Source organism: Crocuta crocuta, unplaced genomic scaffold (assembly GCF_008692635.1).
Source record: "Crocuta crocuta isolate KB4526 unplaced genomic scaffold, BGI_CrCroc_1.0 scaffold221, whole genome shotgun sequence".
Classification (NCBI taxonomy): domain Eukaryota; kingdom Metazoa; phylum Chordata; class Mammalia; order Carnivora; family Hyaenidae; genus Crocuta; species Crocuta crocuta.
This window is the reverse complement of record NW_027528610.1, coordinates 4,628,556-4,642,725: the sequence shown is the minus strand read 5'-3', so window position 1 is coordinate 4,642,725 and position 14,170 is coordinate 4,628,556. Positions and strand designations below refer to the sequence as shown.

The following is a 14,170-nucleotide window of genomic DNA, read 5'->3' as shown; positions in this document are numbered from 1 at the left end:
CTGGCATGACCCAGCCTATGGGAGTCCAGGGAAAGATGTTGTTTTTTATGGGGCCCCAGGAATTCACTTTGATTCATGACATCTGTTTCAATCCAGGATGTGGCGCCAACCTTAAATCCTTAAAGAGCCATCACCTACGGAGCTTTCCAGCGGCCTGTCAGCTAGGGTCACTCTGCATTGTGTTCAACCTCCTTTTGGATCCATAACCTACAATGACTGGATATTACTATGAAGCTTCCAAGATGCTCTTATGTGACTAATTAAAACTGGCATCAGGAAATCAAGTATGTTTCTGCCGCAAGGATTTGTGAAGTGTGCTGATATGAAGCATTATGAGATCATTATTGCATATCCCTTCCATAAGTCAGAGTGTCCATAAACTTAAAACCAAGACAAATTTCTGACTTGGGTTTTTCTTCTTTGATAGGCCAGGAAATGTACTTTTCTTTTTTATTCAAGATACTGTTGGGGCGCCTGAGTGGCCCAGTCAGTTGAGCGTCCGACTGTGGCTCAGGTCATGATCTCACAGCTTGTGAGTTAAAGCCCCGATGGACTCTGTAATGACAGCTCAGAGCCTGGAGTCTGCTTCAGATTCTGTGACTCCCTCTCTCTTGGCCCTACCCCTGCTCACGATTTCTCTCTCACACTCTCTCTCTCTCTCTTTCCTCTCTCTCAAAAATAAGTAAACATTAAATAAAAGATATTGTTAATTTCATCAGCATATTTCCAACCTACTAATATAGGGCAGTTTAATATAACCTTGTTAATGTTAGGCACTTGCTCACATTTTCCTTTCACTTTTCAGTAGAAGAAGGATTCAGAAATGCCAAAGTCTATTACAACAATTCTAATGGTACAAACAAGAACTTTGATATTTTACTGGAATGTGGTCTTTGGAATCTCAGAGTTCATTGTTCAGCTTCCTCTGTCAAAGACAATGAAGTAACACCTTGTTTTCTTAAAAAACAAAAACCAAAACCAAAACTCATTTCATTGAAATAATTTTGAATTTAATTTGTGGTTCTCCTTTAAATGTCCAGAAAGATTGGGAGATAATCCACCAAAACATTTATGCACTGAAAAGAAGAATTTCTGTTTTCTTCTTTTCACTTGTCTATATTGAAAGCTATTATCCTAATGTGTAATTATTTCCATCATTGAAATTGTTCTTTAAAATATACTCAAAGTTGGTGATTTCATAGTTCCTAAAGGCTTCATGTGACACCAAAAATCACTAAGGACTTGGTACCATGGTACATTGCCTGGCACGTTGTAATTTGTACGATTAGTTAGCCTAACTGAATACTGCTCTGGGTGATCACGTTCCCGCAGATTTTCTCATCTATTACAAACAAGGCATCTCAGTCCTCACTGTGCTTCCTCTTATCCCTTGGGCATGAGTCTGTTGGGATTAAAAAAAAAATCATCGGCACCATTTTCAAAATGAGGCAAGTCCCTATGTCACAAACATTGTGTTCATGACTCTTCTGCGCAGCTCATCAGAATTCTACATGCCTGCTATTCTCTATACACTGCTGCTCCCCAGTTTTCAGGCTTATATGAGCAGCAAGCAATCTTAATAACAGGAAACCATCAAATCCTAAAGGAGAAAACAGGAGCAAGCTTTCTGACCTTGGCCGCAGCAACTTCTTACTAGACATACCTCTGGAGGCAAGGTAAAGAAAAGCAAAAATGAACTATTAGGACCTCATCCAGATAAAAAGCTTCAGCACAGTGAAACAATCAACAAAACTAAAAGGCAACCTACAGAAGAGGAGAAGATATTTGGATTAGGGTACAAAATATGAAAGGAACTCATCAAACTCAACACTCAAAAAACAGCCCAGTGAAGAAATGGGCAGAAGATATGAATGGGCACTTTTCCAGAGAAGACCACATGGCAGCAGACACATGAAAAGATGCTCAACATCACTGATCATCAGGGAAATGCACATCAAAACGACAATGAAGTACTATCTCACACCTCTCAGAATGGCTAAAAGGAACAACTCACTCAACAGGTCTTGGTTAAGGATGCAGAGAAAAGGAAATCCTCTTGCAATGGTGATTTGAATGCAAACTGGTATAACCATTCTGGAAAACAGTACAGAGGGTCCTCAAAAAATTAAAAATAGACTACCCTATGACCCATCAATTGCACCACTAGGTATTTACTCAAAGGACATAAAAATGCTGATTCAAAGGGGCACATGGACCACAATGTTTATAGCAGCATATTACCCATGGAAAATTACCCAGCGATCAGAAAGAAATCTTGCCATTTGCAACAATGTGGATGGAACTACACGATATTATGCTAAATAAAATATGTCAGTCAGAGTAGGACAGATATCCTATGATTTTGCTCATATGTGGAATTTTAGCAACAAAACAGATGACTATAGGATAAAGGAAGGAAAAATCAAATAAGATAAAAACTGAGAGGGAGGCAAACCATAAGAGACTCTTAAATACAAAGAACAAACTGAGGGTTGTTGGAGGGGAAGTGGGTGGGGGATGGGCTAAATGGATGATGGGCATTAAGAAAGGCACTTGTTGGGATGAGCACTGGGTGTTGTATGTAAGTGATGAATCACTGAATTCTACTCCTGAAACCAATACTAAATTATATGTTAACTAATTGAATTTAGAAATAAACGTAATAATAATAATAATAATAATAACTTTAATTTATGGAACAGTTAACTGTCTTCCAGGTATTCTGCTAAGCAATCTGAATGCATCATTGGATTTAATTCTCAAAGCAACATTCTATTGGAAGTAACATTAATCACTCCATTTTTTAGGAGAACACTGATGCTCAGTGGTTTGAAGGATCTTATACAGATTTCCCAAAACAATAAAACTATTTTGCTGGCACATGTACACAGGGCTCCTTTGTTCCAAAGTAAGGTCCTACTGCTGTTTGATACCATAAAGTCCCTTACATCGCTTTATCCTTCTGGAAAGAACGGAAGTAACAACAACATGGGTTCCATATTGGTTTTGAATATTCGGACAATTTCTTGGTGTTATTAAGAAGACTTGAAGAGTTTTAAGAGACTTTCCTGCTCTATCAGTTGATTTCATCCATAGGGCACCCGGATGAACTAATACAAGGAAGCCTCAAAATGATAACCTACCTGTCATCTTGGTGAAGCAGCTGTTAAAACCATGTGATCTGAAACACAGTTGAACTCTATCCCTCTTATATTAACATAATTATCATAATTATTAGCAGGCTAATATAAGATGGAGCAGAGAATGTTACCTAACTTATAATAATATACTCGAGTTGATTAAATCAACCAACAATGGATGGATTCCACACCCACACGCAAGGTGAAGTTCTCTTCTGCACTCTAGGGTGCTGGTTTCATTGTGTTGTCATTTGAACAGGGGCAAGCCTGAGAAACAATAGGTGATGCAGTACCGCCATAATGCCACCACCAAACATCCCTCACTTCAGCCGCTTAAAATACAATGCAGTGATTTCGCTCATGAGTTGTGGGTTAGGATTTAGATTTGGTTCAGCCGGGGAATTCTGTGGCACTCTGTTGACTTCATTTACATGCCCAGCAGTTGCCTGATGTCTACTGAGATAGTGGCCCCTTCCAGCTCTAGCTAGCCCAGGAGTGTTCCCAGGATGGGGGAGAGCAGCCAGCGCAAACAGAAAACCACAAACATATTCCCAACCTCTGCTGTGTCACAAAATGGACACCCACTGGCAAAAGCCGGTAACATATATGAGCTATAGTGGTATGGAGCTCCCCGGAGCCAATGCTGGCAGGAGCTTCAGAGCCACATTGAGAAGAGTGTGCCTACGGGAGGGGGCAAGGAAAGAGAGAGGATGAAGGCAACGTCTGTACCTCAAGAAACAATGGACTTGGTAGAAAATTATTAGTAGAAAGAAGAGATCAACAAAAGAGATGTAGACGCTAGAAAGCTTTGTTTACAGCAGATTTTTTTCACTGTTTCACTCAACAAGCGTTGTGCATCACTTTTGGTACACTTCACATCCAATTCATCCTGGCAGTTGCCGGGTTAGACCGTGATGCTCCAAACCAGAAATGCCTACCTACTATGGAATTCCGCTTCTACATTTGAAATGTCCAACAGGTAGATACAGAGCATTTGCTAAGCCAAAATACCACCATCCTGCTCCAAGCCACAGGAATAAGAAGTCTCAAATGAATAACTTCATGCACTGCTGAACAGCTACAATTTCAGCAGATAAATCTTAAAAAAATTGGATGTTGAAGAAAAACATCAGGGAAGACTTTCCTTCCTGACAGCCATGGAGATACTGATCTTTCTTTCAATATTAGAACAAGAGCTCCATCACCCTCCAGGACAATCACCATTAAAGGCGTCCATGGCCACGCTGTGCAATGTTGAATTCAAATTGTAACTTCTTTTTTAATTAAAAAAAAATAATGTTTTATTTATGAGAGAGAGACACAGCGTGAGCAGGGGAGGGGCAGAGAAAGAGGGAGACACAGAATCGGAAGCAGGCTCCGGGCTCTGAGCTAGCTGTCAGCACAGAGCCCGATGTGGGGCTCGAACCCATGAACCACGAGATGATGACCTGAGCCGAAGTCAGACGCTAAAATGACTGAGCCACCCAGGTGCCCCTAGATTGTAACTTCTAACATAAAACACAACTGGAATTAGAGACGGGCTGGGAAAAGTAGTTTAAGAGCCATATTAGTCTCACATGTTCAACAGTTTTTCAAAGTCAGGTCATTTATCAAGATATGTCCCCAGAAATACTCACCCCTTTCACATCGGACACCCTTTGACTATTCATATGTGCCTTTTTAAGAATGAGACAGATACAAATAATTTTTGTATTTCCTCTAACGTAGCTACTACCTATAAACTGTTGACAAGACAAATCCTGCTTGACATTTGGCATGATGGAAACACTGGTTTCTCTGACCAATCTGTTGATCAGATTTAAAAACAAAGAATATTACAAATTATCTTCCTCTAAAAGAACAGAGCAAATACTAGGAAATAAATGTAATTTCTACATCAGCTGAGGTTTGAGATTAGCGTCATTATCTTTTCTCAACCTTTACATAGATACATTTTGTGATGAATTTTCTTATTATGTTTGGTAGAGAATAAGCTCTCAATTACCCACTGCTACACAGTCATCTACTCAAGATTTCATGGCTTAAAACACCAACTGTCTATTTTCTCATGGGACTGTGGGCTGACGATTGGGCAGGGCTCAGCTGAGATGGCCCGAGTTGATTGTGGCTGCTCTGCGATCAGTAATCTTTCCGGGCCTCAGCTGGGACAGCTAAGATGGCTGTGCATCTGCCTATTGAATCTCACTTCTTCTGGGAGGCTAGCGTGAGATTGTTCACACAGCGGCAGTGTTCAGAGAGAGCAGAAGTGCAGGCTTGAAAGAATGACACTGTTGAATTCTACTGGTGACAGCAAACCACTGTGTCAGTCCTAATTCATGGGGTTGGAAAATAGACTCCATCTCTTGATAAGAATGACTACCCAAAGTCTGTGACCATCATTAATCGACCCCAGCTACAGAGAGTGTAAAGACTAAGGGATTCAGCCCTACGTGCAATCATTGCGGCAAACCAATAAATTTTTGTGGCTGTAATGAAATGATACATCTCCACTTACAGAAATGAGAATCCAAACTCAGTCAGTAGCACTTCAAATATAAATAAAAGTAATTCATGTACATTTCAAATGAATACAGGATTAATCAATTAAGGAAACATCAGAAATTTCATAGTATAAATGAATTATAGTGTCAGTGAAACAGAATTTAATTGCAATATATTGACACAGAGTATGATATCCTCTCAAAATACTTAAAAGAGTGAATTGAATTATAGCCTTCCTGTGATTGAAAACAAGTTTTTATCTTCTTTTCCCTTATACCTTATCTTTTCCATTAATGCTAGACAGTTTTCTAAATAAATAATAAGGGGATATATGTATGTGGATGTGCATGCTAGTTGCGTTCCCAAATGATTTACAAGTTAGCGCATAGCATTATGTAAGAAAATATTAAAAATCAAACAAATAACTACTGCAAAGCCACCATTTCCTTTTTTTTTCTTTCTTTCTTTTTTTTTTTTTCTTTCCACAGTAGCTATCTCCCTAGAACAAAACCAGTGAGGTCTAGATGTAAATCGACCCAAACTGAAAATTAACAGATTTAGTCACTGGAATTTAAAGGAGGAGAGGTATATGTTTATGGAATTGTTTCTTACTAAGCATGAATTTCCAGAATTTTCTGAATTTGACCACCAGATAAATATTAAGTTGCCTCCTTACATAACTAACCCGTTTTTTCACAATGATCTCCAAGGTAAACAAAATGATTATCCCAAAGGCAACACTGAAAGCAGGTATTTCTGTGCGCGTCCCTCTTTACCTTGCCCCCATTCTACACTCGTATGGATATAATTGCAGCTTTTCATCTGAAGTGATTCCTAGCACAAGGAGTGCAAAGGCATTAGAAGTATCTTGACAGCAGGGCCTTTCTGCAAACGAGAGCAACAAAATGGCATTTTCAATCGGCTTTGATGGAAGATGGAGTTCAGCAGTGAGTGTTCAGTTCAAGTACTTGGATGTTTCAGTTAGAAGCAAAAGGTGGGAAGGGACTATTCGACCAGAGTAATTATAGGGCCACCGCCATAAAGCAATCTTCGTAATCTCTCTATGATTTCCTGTCTCCCTTTGTGAGCTGGCACATCTAAGAATAGCTATTACGGAGTCCACCTTCTCTGTCCTTTTGTGGGAGGTATGTTATTTCACCATGAACTCGGGGCCGCCATTACTGTCATAAAAGCAGCTCATCTAATGTGACAGCTGAGAGTCAGAATGCAATCGCATAGAGGTTTACAAAGAAATACAGTGTCTTCCTGAGGACCAACCATCCATACGCTCTTCCTCTCATACATCCGACATGGAAACGTGTTCAGTAGCAAACTCCCGACCGAGGTAGTATGGGGCCCCATTTGAGAAATATTGAGGAGTCAGTCCTTGAGGTAGGGACCATGGAGGAGGCACAACTGTCAAGCACATCTTGTGGCAGCAACCTAGGGCAGCTGCTATTCCAAGCGTCTGATCTATTCCCACGGGTTTTACGATGTATTGGAGAAGGGGATTCTAGTGCTGCTAATCAGATTGCCTGATATTACCCCATAGTGGACGACGAGCTAAAGGCTCAGAAGTAGTGGTCCCCAGATGAGTACATCCAGATCTACCCACGTGGTCAGGCCATCATGACCTCAGATCTAGAGCAACCTCCATTCATGGGAAAGTGTCTTCCACCTCTGAGCCCTCACTAGGGGGTGATAATCACAGTCTGTACAGATGAGCAACACTGTCTGTGATGGGTAGTGATGGAGATTTCTCAGTCATGTACCCAGCGTCTCAGGGATCCAGCGTAGTATTTTTCTTGTTTTTCTTAATTTGTAAAAGCTTGCTTATTTATTTATTTATTTATTTATTTATTTATTGAGACAGAGAGACAGAGAGAGACAGAGACCCAGGGTCCAAAGCTGGCTTGGTGCCCACAGCAGAGAGCCAGATGTGGGGCTCGAACTCATGAACCATGAGATCACACCCTGAGCCACCCAGGAACTCCCAGACTACTACTATTCAAATGTGCATTACGAACCTTAGTGATTCTACAATCGAGTGCATTGCACCTAGGCATCCGATAAATGAGGGGTAAGGTTAGGCCTGTAGAGTGCAGTTGGGAGTCCCCTCCTCCAGATCAGTGAGTTTCATACTGTTAATCTTGGCCATAAGCTTAGGTGACAAGTGATTAAGTAACTGATATAGAATTTGGCCTAGGTTTTGGTATCTTGGTAACTCGTGTATATTTACTTTGTTGAGAGGAACTCCGTTTAGAAAAACTACAAAGGGGTGCCTGAGAGGCTCAGTCTTTGAGCATTGGACTTCGGCTCAGGTCATGATCTCACAGCTCATGAGTTAGAGCCCTGTGTTGGGCTCTGTGCTGACAGTCAGAGCCTGGAGCCTTCTTCTGATTCCCTCTCTCTCTCTCTCTCTCTCTCTCTCTGCCTCTCCCCAGTTCACACTCCATGTCTCTCTCTCTCCATCTCTCTCAAAAATAAATAAATATTGAAAAAATTAAAAAAGACACTAGGAATAAGTATTCTCCAAAGTCTGGAAAATAGATAATTCTACCGGAAATGACGGTTTTCCCAGGAAAGTGATGGGATAGAAAAAGAGCAGGTTGGCGAAAAAAGGTACGTTTCAGTGATGGGTCAAACTCTATCCTCTCGGTTTGGAATACAGAAAAAATGAAAAATGATATAAAAATCAGATATAGAAAATATAGATACAGAAAATCAGAATTTCATCTTGAAAGCATTCAACACATTTTAGCGGCCCATCTTCCCTTATACTAACGACCCTGAGCCAAGTGAAAAATACACTGCCTGTGAACTTCAATCTTTTTTTTTTTTTAAAGAATAACCTGAAACTAATCATAAGGAGACATCAAGACAAATTCAAATTGAAGATATTTGGTAAGACAGTTGACTTGCCCTCTTTAAAAGTGTCAAGTTGTGATATACCAGGAAACACGTAGGAGTTAGTCTGGATAGAAAAAAACAAAAAACAAACATCACTAGGGGCGCCTGGATGGGTCAATCGATTAAGCGTCTGACTTTGGCTCAGGTCATGATTTCAAGGCTGGGGTTCGCTTTGGATCTTCTGTCACGCTCTCTCTGTGCCCCTCCCCTGCTCATGTTCTCTCAAAACCAATAGAACTTAAACACACACACACACACACACACACACAAAAGAAACAGCAACTGGAGGGTAATATTGGATGACAATCTCATAACCAGCAGCATCTGAATAGGTCTCCAGATAAAGAACAGTATTGGGTCGGTGTTAAGTTTCTGATTTTGATCACTGAAATATGTTCAAGTAAGAGAATGCCTTATTTCAGTATTTACTACTCCTATGGCCTATATCTGTGCAAAGTTATGAATTTGTCACAGGAAAACACAGTCGAATACTTGAATAAGATTCATGTGTCTGTATTAGGTATGAAAAATATATATCCCTTCCAATCTTGGTGTCTTGCATGCTTATCCCAACTATTACAATCAGAATTTACGTACATGCACATCGATTTTCATTCAATGAAGGATCTTTTTGAAATGAACCACAGTTCTATACGCCATTACAGCAGGCTGTTTTAATTTAAAGACAGTCTAGTAGCAATCTCACAACACAGTGACATATTCATAAGGTAAACTAGGAACTACCGTTTTTCAGAAATGGGCACAGCCATCTTGTCTGCCTAGATAGAACAGGGAAGTTTGCCAGAATGAGCTCATAAAGCAGTGTTTCTCAAAGTGTGGGTTTCAGACCATGCCCATTAGCATTCCCTGGGTACTGATTACGCAGGCAGATTCCTGGGATCCATTCCAGACCTACTGAATCAGAGTCTCCAGGGATTTGGCTGGGAAATCCACACTTTAAATACACAGTCCAGGTGCTTCGGTATGGAGCAAATATTTATTAGTATCCTCTGTCTGCCAGAAGCCATTCAAGGTCCTGAATATAAAAGTATATTAAACAGCAAAAAGGATGTAAAATGTTAGAGAGCCTTTGGAACACCATTTGGCCGTTTCTTACAAGATGAAAACATACTCCTACCATAAGATCCAGCAATCACACTCCTTGGTACTTAACCGAAGGAACTGAAAACTTACATCCACACAAAAACCTGCACATGGATGTTTATAACAGCTTTCTTCATCATTGCCCAAATTTGAAGCAGCCAAGATGTCCTTCAGTAGGTGAATGGATAAATAAGCTGCAGTGCATCCAGACAATGAGATATTACCAGCACTAAAAAGAACCGAGCCGTTAAACCATGAAAAGACATGGACAGACCTTAAATGGATATGACTGAGTAAAAGAAATCCATCTGTAAAGGCTACATGTTGCATGATTCCAATTGTATGGCACTGTGGAGAATGTAAACCTATGGCGACTATAAAAAGATCATCATCAGGAGTTTGGGGGTCAAGAGAAAGACAAATATTTGGGGTACAGAAAAATTTTACGGCAGTGAAATTACTCTGTATGATACTGTAATGGTGGAGACAGGTCACTATACATTTGCCCAAATTCACAGAATCACACAATGTCATGAGTGTACCCTAATGTAAACTATGCTATGAACATCAGATGATAATTTTTTAAAAAAAGAGAGAGAACACGTGCATGTGTATCCTTTGAGGTAGATATAAAAAGTAAAACTAAAAGCCAGGGAAGCCAGAGAGACTCAGTCAATTAAGCAACCGACTCTTGATTTCCGCTCAGGTCATGATCTCACATTAGGTGGGACTGAGCCTCACATCAAGATCCTCGCTGACAACGTGAAGCCCACTTGGGATCCTCACTCTCTCTCTGCCCCTCCCCTGTTCATGCCTTCTCTCTCTCTCTTTCTCTCTCTCAAATAAATAAACCTAAAAAAGAAAACAAAGCCTAAAAACTAGTGTCTCATGACTCATGGAACTTTGAGTGGCTCTAAAGCTTGAAAACAAATGCCCCAAGGGATGTATGACAACTCAACTGGTTAAGGTTTGACTGTGGAGCAAGAGAAACCTCTCCCAGACAAAAGTGATGCGACCACCTACAAAACTAAAACTACGAGTCAAGGGCTTGCCGTTACTTTTTTTAATGAACTTTTTATACTAGAACAAAATTGGATTTATCGGAAGGTTGGAAAGACACTGCAGAAAATTCCAGTACATACCTCTCACCCATTTCTGCTGATGTTAGCATCTTACGTAAGTCTGATACATGTATCACATCAGAAAACACTGTGACTGCATATTAGCTGACTAAATGGAAAAACGCTTATTTGGATCGCGCTCATGGTATTTTTCCGTTCCAGGATCCTGTACTGCATTCAGTTTGCATGTCTCCTTAGTTGCGTTGGCCTGTTATCGTTGGTCAAATGTCCCTTCTCTTTCAACACCTTGACAGTTTTGAGAAGTACTGGGCAGGCATTTTGTAGAATGTTTCTTATTGTGAGTTTCTATGATTTTTTCACTCATAATTAGACAATGATTAAGGACCACAGAGGTGAAGGACCTTTCTGTTTACATCATATGAATGAGTACAAGCCAGAAACCTGACGTCTTTCTCACTGGTAATGACCATGATCATTCTGTTGAACTTGACTCGGTCACCTAGTCAAGGTAATGTTTGAGCTACTCTCTTTGATGTCAGGGTGGCAAGAAGGATGCTCGGAACTTTTACTCAGGGGATGAGTCAGCTTGAATTGTCAATGGGACATCCAGATTGAAGCAGTGGAAATTCAGTTGGCGTTCAAAGGAAAGATCTGCAACCAGCCAGTCCCTCCCATACACCTCCCGAAGTGCCATGCAGGATATAAAAATGGCATCAGTAACCTGATCATCACTCCCCACGCACCTCATCATCTCCCTTTCAATCCACGTTCCCCATGGTGGTGTTTTCCTTCACCCCCAGGCTCATTGCTCAAGCAGTGCTCAAGACTGAGAGCATTCCCTCACAATATCAACACATTTACAGAAACTGAAAAATGGAATCACACTTTTTGATAGAACATGGGTCCAATTTGGCTTTTTGATCAAACCACGAGGATTGGTTTTACAAGTTTCAGTATTTAATGTGCATCTTTTTCATCAACAAAAGCCGAATCTGCTGGTCCGGTATTTCCACACAAAGAGCTTTTAGATATAGATACACAATAGCTATATGTAAATATGGTTGATAATTAATTCCTTTGCCAGCATTTTTGGCATAAACATTTTTAGATGCCAACGTTAAATAGGTGGGGAAGGACTCAATACAGTTTCAAAATTATTTTTTACAAAATGGCACTAGAAGAAAAGTTTTGAAAAACAGTGTTTATGTTTAGTTTACCATTCGGGATAACAATGAACTCTGTAAGGAGCTCATAGACAGACTAGCGATGATGCATGAAGACATGAAGATGGGGTGGGAGTTGAGGGCCGGACACGAATTGGAAGAAAATTGGTGTGAATGGAGAGCAAATCATTGGGAACCATCTGGTAGTAATAACAGCTTACTTTCCTGCATGTAATGAGATCTATTTTTATCATCACTTCAGACAAGCAGTAAGGGAAAGATAATGGAATCTCTATTCCAAATTCCTGGAGAATTTACGAGCAACGAACGTGTTGGGACAGAAGAAGACTGCTTGACTTTACATAGGAACCTGTCTTGGATTCTGACATCCAGATTCCAAGGGCTTTATACATTACATTTTACTTTTCCACCACCAAAGTGCGGCTACATAGCTCCATATGGAACATTTGGAACTGAAAAGTGGTCTAAAGAGATAAGACAGAAAAGGAGAAAGCAGCAACTCAGTCTTAATTAGGGTTGAAAACAGGACAGTGGAAAAACACCCTAAGAGAAGCATAGTTAACATAATGTCACGGAGACAGATTTGAGTGGGATTACAAGTAAGGAGTATGTGGAGGTGGCGATTAGGAGGGTTGGGGGCATCATTTAGTTTTAAGAACAATATGTAAAACATGAAAAGAAACAAAGTCATTTTTCTAAGAGATGAAGTTAAAAGTATCTAAGCCAAAATAACAGGGGACTTGATGGCTGCGTTTCCCGGGGAGAAATGTGGTTTAAAAAGAAAATGAACTGCAAGTTCAAGGCAAGGTGAAATGCATGCACAATACTTTATAAATCTAAGTTGTTAGTCCACAAGAGGAGAGACAGAAGAATATAGAGTATGGGGTTGGAGAAAATGATCACAGATTTAGATGTTGACAAGGAAAGATGACTGAAGGTCCGAAGGCATAATAAACAACTTCAAGAACAAGTAAGCCACGAAAGGTCAGCAGAACATGGGGCACACACAGAGCTCTGAAGAAAAGAATGAGTAGTTATTTGGGGGACATGAAAAGCCGGGGCCGGATACTCTCTCCCATAAAACACTCCTCGCGATTGCTGAAGGGTGCCAGAGGAAGAAAACATTGTAGAATGCCAGATGACAGAAGAGAATGAAAAGAGCTCCAGTAAAATGACTTCTTTCCACATGTACACACAGTGACATAAAGTATAACGTTGTCACTGGAAGAAAAAGAATATTTTCATGGAGTTTATCAAAAGAAAGTGAAACTGATCACTGCCAAACTGAAAAGACAATTCCCAAATGCACTTTTCCTTTTACAGAATATAAAAAGGAGTATTGACAAACTTCTTTTGGTAACTGAAAAATATACCATCCTGTCTTATAACTTCTAATGATTGATGACTACAATGTTCACATGGTCTTTATTAAAAGATCAAAAAATTTTACTTTCAGAGTTCATTGTCCTGAGTTAAAATTATCACCGTTTCATGTATTGCTCTTGACTTTAGTAATGTTCTGTGAATAAAATAAAGCTTTGAAGATATCAGATGCAAAGGATATTGACTTATACCTAAGGGGAAGTTGTGAATGGGTGAAAGGGGCCAGGAAGTAAATGGTTCCTTCTCAAAGAAATGATCCTGCAAGAATTAAATTCTAAATGCTTTCTGGGGTGCCGTGTGTGTAGTGGGGACAGGGATAGATATTTACTGAAAGGTCAAATGTAAGTTTCAGCATTATTTATTTTCTAAGAATTATCGCTTCTCGGCCTTTTGGCTAAGATCAACTGTATATTTTCTAAGAATTACTTATAATTTTGGTAATAATTATTTCAATACTGATAAATGAGTACATTACACGGATAATGAACAGGATAGCTTTCAAATCGCAGTTTGGTATTTTGTTCATATTCATGCATAAGATAGAACAGAAGAAGATTGGGGCACCTGGTTGGCTCAGTCAGTTGATTGTCTGACTCTTGACATCAGCTCAGGTCATGTTCTAGTGGTTTGTGAGTTTGAGCTCTGAGCTGACAGTGTGGAGGCTGCTTGGGATTCTCTCTCTCTCTCTCTCTGCTCCTCTCTGTTCTCTCTGCCACTAAACAAACAAACAAACAAACAAAATTTACAAAAAAGAACCGAAGAAAACTACTAGAGAGAAGCAAAGGAGGGAAATGTTGAAAAAAGAAATCAATCAATAGCAGATAACCATAACAAGCAATACAAAAAGACATTGAAACAGCACTTA

At 39.9% G+C, this 14,170-nt stretch overlaps 1 pseudogene; it reads left to right on the top strand.

Moving 5' to 3' along the window:
* The first annotated feature begins 13,679 nt into the window (after nucleotides 1–13,679).
* On the top strand, nucleotides 13,680–13,836 carry LOC144223951 (U2 spliceosomal RNA; annotated as a pseudogene).
* Nucleotides 13,837–14,170: the final 334 nt, after the last annotated feature.